Source organism: Episyrphus balteatus, chromosome 2 (genome assembly GCF_945859705.1).
Source record: "Episyrphus balteatus chromosome 2, idEpiBalt1.1, whole genome shotgun sequence".
NCBI lineage: Eukaryota > Metazoa > Arthropoda > Insecta > Diptera > Syrphidae > Episyrphus > Episyrphus balteatus.
This window is the reverse complement of record NC_079135.1, coordinates 54,668,278-54,683,534: the sequence shown is the minus strand read 5'-3', so window position 1 is coordinate 54,683,534 and position 15,257 is coordinate 54,668,278.

Sequence of the window (15,257 nt, the reverse complement as noted above, 5' to 3'; positions counted from 1 at the left end):
GACTTGATTTTACAGATCACATAAGAAATAATTCGGAATTCCAAAGAAACTAATCAATAAGTGGAAATAATAGGTAATAATAGTATTGTTAATAGTACTATTTTTTCCATTTCGAAAGTTTAACAGACTACCAATTCAAAATCGGTACGGAAAATACTTTCGAATAGAATTGACTTTCGGAACGAAATACGGAGTAGGGCCCCTGGATGGATCTTGAAAATTACGACTTGTATGTTTCTTTTACTAAAATAAGCGCCTTCATTCTTTAGGACACACTTTTTAAACATAATTTTATTTTAGTTTTGAGCTTGTTGTCAATCTGTTACATACTATTAAGCTTTTTGGAGTCTTATAAGGTATTCTGCAACTTTTACCAGACCGATCGTCCAATACTTCAATTTTTTCATTGAGGAATAACGTGAAAGTTTAATTTTATGGTAAGAACCCCATCTGAGTAGCAGAAGAAGTTTATAGAAGTTTCAAGACTCACAACCTATTCCGAACTCGTACAATCAAAACTTTTCCTAGCGCCATTGTATTGGTCCTACCAAAAATGTTTGGTAAAACTCAACAGTTTCATTTATTTTTTTAGCTGCTTCATCTATTTCAGACGAAGAATCCTTGGAAAGAACCGAAACCCCTTATAATACCTTTTCATGATTTTGTACATTATTCTCTAAGATCCATTACATAGAAATCGAGAAAAGGATTGAAAACCAAAACAGTAACACGAAAATATTCTTCTGTACTTCGAACTGAAGGGTTCATGGGCTATTCAGTCGTTTCTTAATTTACGGAGGTATATCGTTATTAGATTGTGAACATTTTTTCTTTGAAGAAGACCACACTAGCGGAGCTATACACATACACAGTACAACAGATTGTTGTGTTCTTTTGACCCTTATAACTTTCTTAGCTGGCAAGATATAAATGTCGATTTTTCGCATCTTTATAACAATGCCGCAATAAAGGTGTGTACCAAAATTCAATTCTCTAGGAATTTTTCCGCAGATTGGGGTTTAAAATGCCTAAATGATTACTGGACTATGAGATTGAATCGAAGTAAGTGGTAGAGCTACACTCCTGCTCAAAATTAACGCATTTCTCTTGACATGTGATGTTAGTTACATATAGACAGACTCCTGTATATTTTTTTAAATGAAGTCGAAAAATGTTCTTTCGAATTTAAATCCAGATTTCTAGGTGGTCAATCCAAAGTTTGTTTTACAACGTATTGAATTTACTCAAGCACTATAAGCTCGTCCATTTTCGTGCATCAAAATCAATAATTTTAACAGAACAATATAATCTTTGGACCAATTTCAAGGTCTGATTGGTACCGCATGCTGTTCGAAGATATCAGTGACGTATCCTTGGGCACTTTACGTATGTCTAAGAAAGCTCACTTACATCTTACGTATTGTAAGGGGTAAGGCTCGCGGGTGGGCAGACAGACCTCAGCAAATCTCTCCCCAAATCTTCTCCACAAACATATCATTCCATCCCTTGAATTTAAGCTCAATCTAATCTCATCTGAGAAAAGAGACCATGATGCTGGGGTAAAAGTACCGATAGTTTTTTTCTTTAGAATAAATAGGGCGTGCGTTAAATTTGAGCACGAGCGTATTTTGAAAAACTAAATCTTTGTTTTTTATAGAAACAAATTAATCGCAACTGATGCTATTTTTCATGACCTTGCAATGTTTGCAGTTATCAAATAATTCATTGAAATAAAAAGGAATAAGTAGCCCAACTGAAATATTAACACCTACATTATTTTTGTACAAGTAAAAATATTTTAATATAAAATTTTAGCCTTGTTTATTAAATAAATAATACATTTTTGTTCATTCGATTATTTAGAAATGTGAAAGTAATCCATCAATTTGAGACGTTTTTGTCGTGGAACACTGAGCCAGCCTCATGTATCAATAACTATTAAAATTGATTAGTAAATTAACAAGACATTTGTAATAGACATACATTGATGATTCCAACTTAAGATAAAGATCTATCTATTCTTTATAAAGAAGTCCTTTAATTTAATTTAGTTTTATTATTCAATTTGTCCAACAACTTAACCACTTTCCTTATCAAGATCAAACAATCTGCATGTATACAATAAAAAGTGATTCACATGAAATTATAAGCGTTCAAATCTATCCAATTACCTTTGTTGACAAAGGCCAATCAATTGACAAAATATATGCAGTAGCAGTTTACCCTGTAATTTCACTACATCCATATAAACCTTATTTTCCTTTTCGGTGACATTCAGTTCAACGATATTTCCTATATCGCTTTTCCCATTCCGAAGCTCTTCACACACTGATTAATTTGTTACAAGATTTTTCTTCAAAAGGGGTTGAATACAATGACTCGAAAACCACTGAAAACAACCAAATTTGAGTTGGAATAACTCCCTGTTCCTCACATTCTCAAGCGATAGGATCAAATAGATTTTATTCAAACCAACTCACCCTACAAACGGATTAGAGTGTGTTTACTGTCTATCAATCCTCAGTCAATGATTGTTAGTGATGATTGTAATGAGCACACTTGTTGTAACAAATCTGTATATTTTACGGTTAATTTACGGCAAATTGATGAATGAAAAATAGGGCTATAATATGTAGTTGACTTCCCGGACAGTTGAAGGGGTGGTTTTTTTAGCAGCCAAGCTATATAATTTTGTATACCTTGAATCAACGCGTGCTGTAGCGACGCGTCGCGTCTGTTAGTTAAAAAAGAGGGTTGCAACATTTTATTTTAAATAAATATTAAAACCACTTGTTATTGTGATGAAAGATACTGAATTACTGATATGACCGATGAAACGTTGAATAAAAAAGATAATTCTAAATTTGAATTCCGAACCTTTGAAATAAATTATAATTATTGTTTTGTAGCATTTTATTGCTGCGACCTGAAATAATTCAAAAAAGTGTTTAAGTTAGCTATTAATATTCTATTTCTGATGGACATATTTTTAACCTTAACATTAATTAATTCTTTTTTTTAATATTTTTTGTTGGTTAGAAGTCTTTTGGGTGTCCATACTTTGATAAAGTGCCTTTGCCTTGAAATAAAGCGAATTCCACATTGAATTAAGCGGATTTCTGCATGTTTCATTGCCAAGATAACTTCCGTCTTAAATTAAGCGAACAAATCTTCTTAAATTCTTGAATGCTTAAATTTAAAAGAAATTTACTTAATTTAAGCGGAAAATCATCTTATTTTTATGCGAAACACTTTAATTAAAAAAAAACTGGCAGTCACTGAGGAGAGGATCGAAACTACAACTTTGGTCAAGAGATACCCAAAGGAGATGGGAAGCTTTCGTACGTTTTACCCCCCAAAACCCATTTGTTTATTTCGTGTTGTTGTAATCTCTTTTTTATTCGTAAATAAATGTGAAAAACACACACACACACACGCATACCTAGCCAAAAGTGTACGATTTTTCACGCATACTTAGCCAAAAGCGTCCGATTTTTCACGCATACTTAGCCAAAAGTGTACGACACAGCTTGTAGGCAAACCAGTATGACGTCAGAAGTATCCCATCTCCTTTGGGTATCTCTGGTTTGGTCACTTGGGCATGTTTCTACACACAAATAAGATGATTTTCCGCTTCAATTAAGTGGATTTCTTTTAAATTTGCGCATTCAAGAAATTAAGAATATTTGTCCACTTAATTTAAGACGGAATTCATCTTGGCAAAAAACCATGCAGAAATCCGCTTTAGGCCCAGTTTACACGTCGCCGAAAACCGGCTCGGTACCGGGGAAACGTCCCCGGTTTTTGGCAATGTGTGAAATGGCCCTTATTTTTTTCATTTTTCTCCCTGCAGGCCCTACTAATTTTTGGTGGTGAGGTCTGACATAAGATCTCTGTTGCAATGAAAACATAGTGTCCCTTGTCGAAACGTCCTTTTAAAACATATTCCAACAATATACATTATACATACAATCTTTATTCAGAAATATTTGTTAAAACATATCGTTTCGTCGTGTGTATTCCTTCTTATTTTGAACAAAATTTCAATTTAAAATAAAAATTTGCATTCATTTTCTTTAGAGCCGATTTTTCAATCTTCTAATAAACAGTCAGTTAACTGTTCAACGAATAAATTTATTAGGCTCATAAACAATCGGATAACAACATTGAATTTTTCAATCAAGAATAATTTATTCTACAGAGTAACAAAAAAAAAATTGTCAAATTCAAAAATATTCAAAACTAAACGTCATTTTTATTTATAATTGTTTTTGTTTTCTTGTGCTTCTCTGTATTTTTTGTCAAAATTATTTCAAAGCAGCTTTGACAATTGACACAGTATTTTTATTGAAATAATTCCTTAGAATAATTTTTATTCGTCTCTGAAAGAAGCAGATAGTTTTATTCATAGGAATAAGCTATATCTGCCTGTTGAAAAAATGATTTTTTCTCTATCAGGGGAATAAGTACTAACTGACTGTTTAACTGACTATTGAAAAATTGGCCCTAAGTGAAAAAAAAAATCAAATATTAATGTTGCCTTTTATATTTCACTCATGACACACTTTAAAATGTATTTATTGACAACAATCTACAAAGGACAAAACAAAATTGTTTTTGAAAAGCCAATTTGCATTTCAATGATGTTTTCTAACTTTTACATTCCTAATGATTTCGAAATGTCGCTCGTTTACCCTCCCATAAAGACTTCCTTTAATAATGCAAAATTGTTTCCAACAAAAACCAACAGATTTTCAGCTCTCAATCTACTAAAAAATATCGTCTGTTTCTCTAAAACGCTTCCAGTTATATTCTCAGCTCAAGCTCAGTCACAAAAGGACTTCAGGATATATCAACCGCAAATCACACGGAGACAATACCATCGTAAAGTATTGTTGTTGCTTTGTTGCATTATTTGCCCGTATATGTCAAGTGGCTGAACGAACATTGGGAACAAGGATATTCTAAGTCGATAAGTGAGGACAAATGTGTGGATCAGAATCAAAACCCATTATATCCACTTTTCAAAAAAAATGACTTAGGTATGAGGTTTTGTTCTTATTATTCAAATGCATACGTGGGCCAAATTTGAATCCCAAATTGTATTTTATGGCTAAGATATCAGACCACAAAATATGTAGAAAATAGCAAAATCCATACATTTTTTGATTTTCTAATTTTGTTTTTCTCGATTTACTCGAAATCTCTGAAAGTGGATAAAATGGGTTTTGATTCTAATCCACACAAATAATATGTATATAACTGAAGTGTAATTGAAACAGTGGGTGTGAGAAGAAGGATAAATGTTCGCTCGTTATTGCGGCAGAGGATGTGGAAAAACAAAACAAGAAGTCCTCTAGAGGGTGCAAAGGATAATGCGAAACCACCCCCTTCGGCTATTAGGATTAATGATGTTTTAACTCACATTAAAAATCACAGAACTGTTCTGAAGAAGTAAAAAAATTATTTCCACTTGACTCTACATACTTTCATATCTATTTTATTATAAGGGTGAGTTTTTCGTGACACTTTTAAAGGAGGAGTTTTTTGGCATTAAAAGAAAAGGATGTGAAAATGATAGCAGCAGATTGCTTTTATTTTGTTTTCATATTCATCAAAGTATCGCGGCTAACCGGTGTCTCAAAAAATTTTTTGGTTGTTGGTGTTAATAATAAATTTGGGGTTCACAGGATTCTCAAAACGTATACTGTCCAACATAAACAAAAGAATGGTCAAATACACAAAATATATTTATTAAAGCCTAGTACGCACCTCAAGCGAAACGAAATTTTCAATAAAAAATCTTTTTTTTTTTATTTGTTTTAGTTTCAAAGCTTATTTTCTGATGTTTTTCTTGAATTTTTTGATTGTACGTTTACTATTATGTCTTTGATATATTAATTGATGGTATTTTTTCGTTAACATGTTCGCTGTTGACTTTGGAGACTTCAAAATTTTTCGTTCTGTGTCAGCTGCTACGTTGAGTGGCTGAAAAAAATTTATGTAGCGCTAAATTGATGTTTCTAATAGTTTTGTTTGAAAGTTTAAAATCTAGTATGAAGAACGAGCTTAATGTTAGCTAACATACAAAATTATATCCAAAATCTAAAATCAAATGGATTTTCGAGAGAATTTTGTACGGGAGCTTAAACTAAGCTCACTACTCTGCATACTAGGCTGCATACTTATAAGTTTTATTAAGACGCTTTTTAGAAAAGAAAATTTTCAAAGTCGTTAGAGCAGCTTTAAGAAATGAAAAAATTACGATTCAAAATAAAGTTGTTATGACATTTTGTAATAACCAAGATTTGAAAAAAAAATCAAATGTTCCGTTTTCGAAAAATTGATATTTAAAAAAAACATATATTTTTTATCCAAAAAATCAATTTTTTCAATATTTAAATTTTGATAAATACAATCCAAGCTTTTGTTTTAAAACTGTGTTGAAATTAATGAGATTGTCATTTTAAACAAAGTCAGATGGTAAGCCTCGTTCTAGACTGAGTTACAATAGAACTAAGATAAAATAAACGGAAACCACTTTGATTTAACTGTTTTTCGGAATGATTTTGCGTTGACGACCATAACTTCAAAATCATGTCAGTTTTTTTTTTTAACATTGAATCAACGTTGACTATTCTACATTAACATTGCGTTTGCAGTCGAGTATTTGTATCAAAATTTATCAGGGACCGATTTGGAGAAAATTACCTATACTTTTAGAAAATTCTTGTATGGAAGGTACCTTAATTTATTTTAACTGTAGGTATTAAAAGCATGAAAATAATTCAGAAATGTTTTTCGTGTTTTGGGTAGAACTTGCCTGATGTGCTTTACTTAAAAAAAAACTTTGAAGTTTCAGTTATATCGATGTTTATAAGAGCGATATTTTAAGCATTGATTCTTTTTTTTTTTTTTGTAACATCGAACCATCGATATTTTTTCTACGACTTTTATCTTACTTTTTATCGTTTTTGCGATAAGTTATTATAGAGCGTTCGTGGATCAGCCAACACTGCCCTGCGATGTGAAGGTCACTACTCGCTACAAATGCACCGTTGCGTTGGAACATTGACTAGGCAAGGATTGGCGAAAAGAGTAAACCATAAGTGAGTCAATTAATAACAAAGTATTAAAAAAATACGCGGCCCTGCAAAAACTACATACATATGTTACAAATAAAATTTACAACTTAGGTTAGGTTAGGTTATATGGGCTGACAGTTGATTTTGTTACCGTCACACTTAGATCAATGTAGATCCCTTGTGATACCCTGAAGTATTGTAACTTCATGAAAAAGTGTTAACCTGTAAATGCTATGGTTGTTCGAGCCATTTGGAGGACTTGACAAAGTTCAGTAGGCTATTGCCTGAGAGTTCCGATAGTTCTTCTAATTCATTAAAGAAGTAGTTTCCTAAGAATTTTTTCCTAGTACGACAGAGTGCTGGGCAAGGACAGAGGAAGTGAAAAGTGTTTTCCTGTTCGTCCTCATTACCGCAGCCTCTGCATAGATCATCCGTACTAAGCCCCATTTTCTTTTTGTGGTATCCTAGTAGGTTATGTCCCGTTAAGACGCCTATTAGGGATCTTAAGGAAGGCTTACTAAGTAGTAAGATCTTATTTGATTTTTTCTCGTCGAAGTTCGGCCATAGTTTCCTGGTGTGACCGCAGGTTTCTATCTTTCATTGGTTTTTTGTGAAATATTGTTGACGATATTTCGCTTTATTTCACATTGTGGGATTCTGATGTTATGGTCTATGAGAGAGAGATCAAGAACTGAGCCCTCCCTTGCAAGCTCATCCGCTTTTTCGTTGCCGAACACATCACTGTGGCCGGGAACCCAGCAGAGTCTTACATTATGCTGCATACCAAGAACTCTAAGCTCTTCGCGACAGCAAGAAACAAGCTTTGACTTGATTAAGGTGGCAGAAATCGCTTTTATTGCCGCTTGGCTATCAATGAAAAAGGTGATGTCAGCAGGTGATATCGCCATCATGGATATTTGTTTAGCAGCATTTTTCACTGCCAATATCTCGGCTTGGAAGACACTGCTGTGATCGGGGAGCCTGAAAGAACTGGCAAGGTTGAGGTTTTCTGAGTAAAAACCTGCACCAACACCAGTGTTCATTTTCGAACCATCAGTAAAGATGGCGATAGTCGACTCATTTGAGAAAGGTACACTGTTTTCCCAATCTTGTCTATTAGGGAAACTGACATTAAAAGACTTGTTGAAGTCTAAGTAAGGGGTCATGTAATCTGTACTTACGTTGTTGCCAACGTAGTTAGAAAGGATCGTAGTATGGCCGTTTTGACTAGTATTCCAAATGCTGGTTTGACTGAGTCGTAGGGCGCTGTTTGCTGCTAATTCTTGTACAAATAGATCTAAGGGAGTGAGATTAGGGATTGCCTCCAGACCTGCGGTTGGAGTGGACCTCATCACCCCCGTAGTGCTAATGCATGCTGCTCTTTGTACTTTGGTTAGGGTCTTCAAGTTCGTGGATTTCTCCAGAGCTTGCCACCAGACTAAGCTGCCATAAGTCAGAATGGGTCTGACAATGGCGGTATACATCCACATGACTATTTTAGGAAATTTACAACTAAATTATTCCTATCATCTTGACCTTTTTTAGAATTCAATTTCAATCCTAAGTGGCCCACTTAGGAAATTTGAAAATCAGAAGACATGAACATTTTTTTCAGTTCCTAAATATTCAAATTTCTTTATTGATTAAGTCGTTTAAAATATTTTCTCTGCTTTTTATGGAGACCAGATTATTACCCTGAAAAGATCAATACAAAATAGACGGAAAGAAAAATATCCACTAAAAAGTTAAAAAAAAGACATTTTGTTTGGGTGAAGGAAAAACTCGAAACGATGTTAATCTTATTTAAAAGAATTTACCTGAAAAATAAAAGAAAATAAATTAATAAAGTAAAAAAAATTTATAAATAGATAAATTAATAAATGATTGAGCCAATAAATAGGCATATCGAACAAACGATTGCTATTATTGACTTATTATCCAGCCTCTTTATTATCCGCTGCAATTTCCAAAATTTCTTCTTCACCCACTGTACGAACAAATTAAATTTCTGAAATATATGACCCCTATATTTGGCTGAAAGAAAAAAAATGAAAATATAAGAAAAAAAGTCAAGATTAAACAAAAAAGATTTAACAGAAACATATGTACACATATCTAGGGGCTTACCAGGACATGTGGCCCGTCTCCAATGGTTGCGGCATGGTAATTTGCCCCTAAATATAATAAATTTCATACACTTTTAACAATATACATACATATTTAATTTAATATTCAGCCTCCCAACCCACATTCTTGGATTGGACCATTGCCTGCCGCGAAACTATGTACATACAAAAATTAATATAATTAAAAATCAATTAAGGGGGGAAATCCCTCTGGACGACGGGTTTTTCAAGAATTTTTTTTGGAAAACTGAAAGCATTAATTAAAGTTTGGAAAAATACATAATATTATTGACATCATGAAGTGTTAACACAATTTTTTTGAAGTAATAAAAAAAACAAAATGGCGGCTCTACAGCCGATTAAAGTTGATGCCTCGCGTTTGCGACGTGCAATGCCCAGGTCCAGTTAATTATTTATAATCAAAAGAGAAATTTTTTCCATTAAAATATATTTATACGCATTGCATGAACCTAAATTTAGCAAAAAAAAAGTGTAAAATAAAAATTATAGACCAAAAAACGAAAAAACACAATGTTTTTGTATAACCAAATTGTTAAAAAAAATATTTATTGTGAAAATTATATTGAACTTTTCAGTTACGTTGCACGGCGCGGAAAAAAAACGTGTTTCGAGAAAAATTCGTTTAAAGTTTTCATTTTTGTAGTGTGGTAGGCTCGGAACGCATGGGTTTCAGGACTATCTGGGGACTTTTGAGGCTTCATTTAAGGCTAAGACCACTAAAATAGTTTCTTCGGTTTAACCAACATTAAAAATAATTAAACTTACATTTCTGAAAAAAACTCTATCCATTAGATTTTCCATTCTTTCATTTCTTTTTTTTTTCAATTTCTTTTTTTCTTTTTTTTAAATTATTTTTATGCTATCGATTTTTTTTGTATTTACGATTTTTGCTTTTTCTCTCGAAGACACTGAAAATATTCACCAAATTCGCTGCTTAGGTACAACTTTTGACAAGAAGTGTCCAAAGTTTTCCAAACATATCGATATACAAAAATTTGGTTTGTATCTTTACTAAACAAAAAAAACGATATATTTTTAGTAATCGATTTCATATGGATGTTTTGATAAAAGAATTTTTGAACTGGCTTAAGATTTAACTGTTCAAGAAATATTGGCAAATTGTTAAGAGACATCAAATGCACTTTTCACATTTAGCGAGACTTTCGTTGAATTAAGAGCAAAAGTGCAATGGCATTGCATTGGAAATGGTAAAAATGCATTTGATGCACTTTCTTTAAAAATGCTCAAAACCGAACTAGTTCTTTACGATGCACTTTTTGTTTTACAGCTAAGAAAAACTTCTAAATTAAAGTTTTAATAATATTGATTTATTGGTAATAAATCAATTGGATTTACGAAATAATAAATATACACGTTTAAGAAAGTCATTTAAACAAAAAGCACTTTTTGCGGGGAAACCAACAAAAGACTAGCAAATATTTTGAAAACGTTTATATGGGGAACCCCGAAAGATACAGCCGGTATAACAAAACATCCCCGTCAATAAATCGTCATCTTTTTATCAGTATAAGCTATTTGACTATAGTATAAGAATGGGAATAAATATCGTTCTACATTCAGTAAGAACTCATCATTAGTTTGAAAACTCTGGTATTGATATAAACAACAAAAATGTTTATTTACAAAATCTTCTTTGTATTTTGCGTTATCGCAGTAGCACTAACACAATTTGCTCTCGGTTCAGATTTTGGAGGAAACAGAAACAGAGGCGGATTAAGACCACAGCGACCACAAACTTTGCCACCGAATCGGCCAAAAATGCCAGACTTCAACCGTCGAAATCGATTTTGAAAGTACAAATTGCATAAATTCTTTAAATCAAAATAAGATATTTGATTATAAATGATGCACCTGTTTATGAAATAAAATATATTAATTTTTAAAATGTTTATTTGTTAGAAAAAGTTTAAATAAAATAAATTATTATTAATCTCTGTCTTAAAGTCTGTAATCAATACAATTGTCATTCAAATATAAGTGCGTACTCTATAACGAAAAGCATAACGAATTTTTTCATTTAGGATTTGGTTGTGCTATTTTTAATTTTGGTATAAGGTCTTTCTTTTGATTTCAGGAACACACTTGGCTAACTTGAGGAAAACGAAATATTTTTAGGCATCTATTATTTGAGCCCTGAATTGAACAATTAAAATAAGTCCATGAGGAAAAATCATTAACCTAATTCTGAAATAAGGACACTTCATTATCTATCTCAAAAAAGTATTGTGACTGAAAAAATGCACGACTAGTTCTCACGAACTTAGAATACAAGTTTCTTAAATTTTTAAACTCGAATTTGATAATGTCTTTAAATTTGAATTCGTTCTTCAAGCTTTGATTTCTACACAGCTGAAGCAAAGCTAACAGTGCCGGATTAACCATGTCATGGGCCTCTAGGAAAAATAATTCTTGGGCCCTTTTCCGATGCTTTTTCAATATCATAAGGTATTTTTAAGGTTAGAAATTTGTGGAGGTAACTTACTAGAGACTAATCGAATATAATCTAGTGTCCTATCATGTCATTTTATAAATGTGAACTAAAAGTTTTGAAATAACTATAATAAATATTGTAGTGATATCTCAACAAAAAAATTTTAGGAATTTGATGGTTCACAGATAATTTTTATTAACGATAAGTTATTAGAAAATATCTTAGATTCAAAAAGTATAAGTAGGTATACCTATGACGACTTTTCACGAGTCGATTTTAACCACATGATATGTCTCACGGCTTAAGTCGACTAGGACTCTAGTATGGGGATTGTCACTTTAGTCGCGTGCGGCTTACGTTCACACTACTCGACTGACGCCAAGAAGCTTCGCCGCACGGCGAAAATCGACTCGTTATAAGTCGGTATTACGGTTTCATTATAAAACTGGAAAGATAAATCATACGAAAAAGTTTCAATTTTGATTTTATTATTATTATAGCCAATGCAAATTACTCAAAACAGAGATCCGCAAAACAGTTCCAAAGCCGGAACGAACATGGAACGGTTCTTTTTTCGGTCGGAACTATTTCCTGGAACTAGTTCCGCGGAACTATCTAGAATTTGAGTTTTTTTTTTCAGGAAAATGCATCAAAAAAAGAAATAGTATGATATTGAATATTTTTTCCTGATGGCCGTTTAAAGCGACCAGAAAAACTAATGTCAGTTGACACAAACTCAATCTACCTTTTAAAGCGGCCAGAAAAACTTATGTCAGTTGACACAAACTTAATCTACCTACTAGTACCTGGAACTAGTTCCGCGGAACTATCTAGAATTTGAGTTTTTTTCAGGAAAATGCATCAAAAAAAGAAATAGTATGAATTTGAATGTTTTTTCCTGATGGAAGACATGGAACTGGAACTATTAATGTAGTTCCATGTCCGTGAGCATGATTCATTTTTTACAATTCAATTTTGTTTTATTGAACATACTATATATAATTGACTTAAGCTTAACTTATTTCTAATAAGATACATTGATTGATATAAAATTTGTTGGCACATATGGGGCCTAATATTATACAATGGATAAAAGATAAAATATATTTAAATATAGTACATGAATAGGCTTAATTTTACAAGTCTGCTGACTAGGTTATCCTCGGGGTGTTCCTTCCCGGTTGTCCAGTTGTGGTATTGATTATGGTGGGTTAAAAGTAAACTACTTCCTCGTTGTCAGTTGGGATTATGTGCTCATCCGGAATATCCACAGCACTAAGGTAACTGGGTTCGGGATATCGTTGTTGGGTTCTCATGCTTCTCATCAGCTGATTGGGGTGGTTGGCGATGCTTCCGACAAGTTTCTTTGCAGATTGCAGCAGATACTTTTCCAACGTCATGATGTTTGCTTCCTCGTAAAGTCGCTCGTTGCTGTAGTATTTTTGTCGCTGTCGATCGAAGTAAAGTCCGGTGCAGATCCTAAGGATTTTCCTCTCAAAAATTTGAAGTTCCTTCATGGCTGTCTTGGAAATGGTATACCATACCGGAAAGCTATAGGCGATGATAGGTCGAAGAAGCTGCTTGTAGATCAGGAGTTTCGTTGGTTGGCTTAATCCGTTTCTTCTCTTCATCAGGGGGTGAAGGCGATGGAAGGCGTAGTTGGCTTTTTTCAGGACAGACCTAGAGTGAAGGTTGAACCTCAGGAGCTCGTTAAAGTTGATCCCTAAATACTTCGCGTTGCGTTTGGCTGCCAATTTAGTACCATCAGGTAGTGTAAGTGTGATGCTCCTACAGTTTGCAGCTGACCGAATGCTTCGTCCTCCTGTTCGTCTAAAGCACAGTAATTCCGATTTTGATGAGTTGATCCGGATACCCCATTTACTGTAGAACTCATACAGTTTTCGAATGTGAGCTTCAACTTTCCTGGCAGCTATCGTTGGCGAGACGGACTTGTAGTATGTGAGCGAATCGTCAGCGTAAAGCAGGTTCTCGCACTCACTTGCAAGCGGCTGGTCCGATGTCAGGATACTATAGAGGAAGGGACCAAGTTTTGATCCTTGGGCAACTCCAGCTCTAATGCACTTCATTGCTGATTTTCTATTCTCCACTTGTACGAAGAAGTTCCTAGAAGAAAGAAAAGAAAAAATGATTTTTATTAGTGCTACAGGGAAGCCTAGTAAATGAAGTTTATGAGGTCCGTCAAGATAGCACCCACACCCCCAAATTTCCAAAATCTGAGTATGCAATAATTTGTTGCTAATTTGTTGCTAATTAGTTGCTCTAATCTCGAATTTGTTGCTCCACTCCTTCCCCCTCAAAATTGATGGAAAGGGTGTGGGTGCTATCTTGACGTCAAGATAGCACCCACACCCATTAAAAACCCAACATTTCAAAAAACTGAGTACGCAGTAATTTGTTGCTAATTTGTTGCTAATTAGTTGCTCCAATCTTGAATTTGTTGCTCCAAGATTTGACCATGAAATGCACTTCAACAGTTTTCTCAAAAAAGCTAAATTCCCCAAAATTTAACGCACAGCAACAAAAATGGTATCAAATTAAAGGGCCTCTCAACACCTTTTCAAAAAGGTCTCATTCAACTTTTAAATCTATCTCCTTCATGTCCAAAATGCATTGTGGAACTTGTGGAACATATCAAAACGTCAAGATAGCACCCACACCAAGAAAAACCTAAAAATTTAAAAAAATAAGTATGCAATAATTTGTTGCTAATTTGTTGCTAATTAGTTGCTCTAATCTTGAATTTGTTGCTCCACCCCTTCCCCCTCAAAATTGATAGAAAGGGTGTGGGTGCTATCTTGACGTCAAGATAGCACCCACACCCCCTTATTTCCAAAATCTGAGTATGCAGGATTTTAGTAATAATTTGTTGCTAATTAGTTGCTCTAATCTAGAATTTGTTGCTCGATGATTTGACCATAAAATCGGCTGCAACAGATGCATTTTTTTGGAGACTTTTTATCTATAATTTTTTTCAAAAAACTAAAAATGCCAAATTAAAAACATGATTTCATGCTCTGCAAAAAGTAACATACAAATTTTCCATCACTTTCCATTACAGTCTTATAATCCAAAAACTAGTCAACTCTCGCCCCTAAAAACTATAAAAAACGGTGTGGGTGCTATCTTGACGTCAAGATAGCACCCACACCCCCCTATTTCCAAAATCTGAGTATGCAGGATTTTAGTGATAATTTGTTGCTAATTAGTTGCTCTAATATTGAATTTGTTGCTCCACGATTTGACCTTCAAATCGACTGCAACAGATGCAGTATTTTGGAGACTTTTTATCCATACGCTTTTTCAAAAAACTAAAAACGCCAAATTGTAGACAGAATTTGTTGCTCTGCAAAAAGCTTTTTTTAAATTTTCTATCACTACCCAATACTCTCTTACAGGAGAAAAAATTTTGCGATGACGTCATCTATCAAGCTGGGTACGCCACAACGAAAATTTGAAAATTTAAGTACGCAGGAATTTGAAGATATTTTGTTGCTAATTTATTACCCAAATCTAGAATTTGTTGCTCCACGGTTTGACCTTTAAATCGGCTGC